This window comes from Chiloscyllium punctatum, chromosome 4, assembly GCF_047496795.1.
Source record: "Chiloscyllium punctatum isolate Juve2018m chromosome 4, sChiPun1.3, whole genome shotgun sequence".
In the NCBI taxonomy this organism is placed as follows: domain Eukaryota; kingdom Metazoa; phylum Chordata; class Chondrichthyes; order Orectolobiformes; family Hemiscylliidae; genus Chiloscyllium; species Chiloscyllium punctatum.
This window is the reverse complement of record NC_092742.1, coordinates 115,796,769-115,800,216: the sequence shown is the minus strand read 5'-3', so window position 1 is coordinate 115,800,216 and position 3,448 is coordinate 115,796,769. Positions and strand designations below refer to the sequence as shown.

Genomic DNA, 3,448 nt, shown 5'->3' with positions numbered 1-3,448 from the left:
AAGAGGAAACCAGCCGGTGTAGCTTACAATAACACTAACAGTAACCACAGTGCAACAAAAAAAGTACAGGAAAAAATACCGCCTGTGAATGATAAAAGAAGGCAAGAATTATGGGAGACATTCATTTCCCTTCTTCCTCTCTCATTTGAATTGTAAAGAAACTTTGAAGAAACACAATCGAAAAGTCGTTTATGCCCCATCGAACAACGTGCGCCGTCCCTTGGTCATTGATTACTGTAGATTAGAATACTTACAATGGGCAAACAGGTCCTTCGGCCCAGCAACTCCACACCGACCCGCCCGAGCCCAAATGCATTCCTCTCCTTTATCCCCGTCAATTTAACACGGCCATTTCAACTAACCGGTACATTTTTGGACCGTGGGACAAAACCAGAGCAAGCGCACGCAGCCACGGGGAGAATGTGCAAACTCCACACAGTAAGTTGCTTGAGGCGGGAATTGACCCTGATTCTGTGGTATTGTGAAACAGCAGCGCTCACGATGGTGTCAGCGTGAGATGGGACTTATTTGCCGTCGTTAATTGGGAAACATCTCTGTCGTTGTGAGCATCTGGAACGATCGGTTCTTTCGCCAGAAAAAGAAATGAATATGTGATTAAACTTTGTTTGTTTCATATCCAAGAATACTCAGATCAATAGCTCCCTTGATTACCTCTGCTGGTCATGTTTGCAAAGAGATCTAGCAAATTGCCAAGTGTGATTTTCCTTTCAAGAAATAATTTTGACTCAATTTGGCTGCAAATATCTTTTCCTAACTTTGTGCTTTTCTTCTTTTACATTGGTGTCTCGCACCTTACAAATGACAGCAAAGGTATGAATGTTGATGGAAACATTTAACTCAAGTCAGCGGCAGCTTTCAATGAGATCACGGCTGATTTGGTCAGTGCTGAGGGCGCGGGGCTGTTTGTTGTCATGGCCGAGTGGTGAAGGCGATGGATTCGAAATCCATTGGGGTTTCCCCACGTAGGTTCGAATCCTGCTGAACACGTTATGAATGCTTTCTTGCTGGAACAATTCAAAGTTCAGAAAGCCTGTTTTGCAAACCAGGCCTGTAATTTGATTGGACTTGAGAAACTCGAGTTCTTCATCAGAAATGCTCCACATTTAAAACATTATCTCTGTTTCTCTTTCCAGATACACTGCCCGACACATCGGGTTTCTGCAGTTGTTATTGAACGCCCTGAGCAGAAGTGCTGCTTTTCATTAGATTCGTCTCATCCCTTGTCCTCTGTTCTCTGACTCTGGTCATTGGCAACACTTCTTCCTGCTAGTCAGAGTGCTCATTCCCCACCGCTCCCTCTCCCATCATTACAAATAACCGCAGGAAATTGCCACTTAACCATCTTTGTTCCAAAGTGAAACTCACCAGCCTAGGAACTCTCTCCACCAAACGGGACTTCTCATCCCTGCACATGGTGCAAGCCAGAGGATTGTGAAGAGATACTGTGAAAATATTGTCAGTTGGCAGTTGGAAAAATGTTTAGGAAGCAAACCATATAATTTAGGCTCCAGCTTTGGAAATCTTGAGAAACTCTTTGGGAAATGGAATCAGAGGAGATTGAAGAAGTGTAAATTGTCATTCCGAGTAGAGGAAGGGACATTGACACTGATGTTATCAGCAGAGGAACTGATCTGAGACACTGAAAGAATTCTCGCTCCCGTACGTGAGGAATACAAACTTCATCTGGACTGTGGTACAATGAAAAACTCTGGAACACTCAAGACAATATCCAAATATTGACTGAGATCACTACAGTACGAGTACAATAGATGGGTCAGTATTTGTCCAGTGTGTGCGGGAGGGCTTCCTGACACAGTATGTAGACATGCCTTCAAGGGAAGAAGCCACTTTGGATTTAGTACTGGGTAACGAGCCTGGCCAGGTTTTAGATTTAGAAGTAGGTGAGCACTGTGGAGACAGCGATCACAATTCTCTCAGGTTTACTTTCGTGATGGAAAGGGATTGGTGTACTCCACGGAGCAAGAGTTTCAGCTGGTGGAAGGGAAATCACGATGCAATGAGGAAAGATTTAGGAAGTGCAGAGTGGGGTAGGAAACTGTAGGGGGTGAGCACATTAAAAATGTGGAGCGTATTCAATGAAAAGCTTCTGTGTGTCCTAGATTTGTATGTGCCTGTCAGGCAGGGAGGAAGATATAGAACGCGTGAGCCGTGGTTTACTAAGGAAGTGGAATGCCTGGTGAAGAAGGAACAAAGTCTTATGTCTGGAAAAAACGTGAAAACTCAGTTAGAGCGCTCGAGGGTTCCACCGATATCAGGAAAGACCTAAAAAGAGAGCTTAGAAGAGCCAGGAGGAGACATGAGAAGTTGTTGGCAGATAGTATCAGGGTTAACCCGAAGGCTTTCCATAGGTATGTCAGCACTAAAAGAATGACGAGAGTTAAATTTGGGACAATCAAGGATAATAGTGGGAAGTTTTCTGTGGAGTCAGAGGAGATAAGGGAAGTACTAAATAAATATTTTTTGACAGTGTTCGCGATAGAAAATGTAAATGTTGGCGACGAAGATACATAGATACTTGCGTCTAGTGTAGTAGATATTGAGGTTCACAAGGATTAGGTGATAGAAATACTGCAGAGTGTGAAAACAGACAAGTCCCCTGGGCCGGATGGCATCTGTCCTAGTATCCTCTGGGAAGCAAGGGAAGAGATTGATGTGCCTTTGGAATTGATTTTCAAATCATCGTTGTCTACAGGAATAGTGCCTGTGGAATGCAGCATAGCATATGTTGTTCCCTTGTTCAAAAGGTTTCGTAGAGACAATGCTGGTAATTGCAGACTTGTGAGTCTCACTGCAGTTGTTGGTAACGTGTTGGAAAAGGTTATTATAGATAGGATTTATGACCATCTCGAAAAGAATAATCTGATCAGGGACAGTCAGCACGGTTTTTTGAAGGGTAGGCCTTGCCGAACGAATATTGTTGACTTTTTTGACAAAGTGACCAAACAGGTATATGACAGTAACCCGGTTGACGTGGTGTATATGGGTTTCAGCAAGTTGTTCGATAAGTTTCCCCATAATAGGCTATTATACAAAATGCGGAGGAATGGAACTGTGGGAGAGATTGCAGCTTTGATCAGTAATTGGCTTGCCAATAGAAAACGGTGTTGTAGTTGTTGGAACATGTTCTTCTTGGTGTCCAGGTCTTGGCGGCGTACCACAAGGGTTGGTGTTACATCCACTGCTGTTACATGAGATCTAACCTTGCCAATCAGTCTCCTATGGGGAACATTATTTAACGCCTTACTGAAGTCCATATAGATCACATTTACTGCTCTGCCCTTATCAAGCTTCTTTGTTACTTCTTCAAAAAACTCAATCAAGTTTGTGAGACATGATTTCCCACGCACAATGCCATGTTAACAATCCCGAATCAGTCCTTGCCTTTCCAAATACATGTACATTCTGT

General features: G+C 43.4%; 1 non-coding gene across 1 annotated transcript; it reads left to right on the top strand.

Annotated features, from left to right (window-relative positions):
* Positions 1–926: 926 nt before the first annotated feature.
* Positions 927–1,008, top strand: trnas-cga (transfer RNA serine (anticodon CGA)). Its single transcript has one exon. It is a non-coding gene; the product is annotated as a tRNA-Ser (tRNA).
* The last annotated feature ends 2,440 nt before the right edge of the window (positions 1,009–3,448 follow it).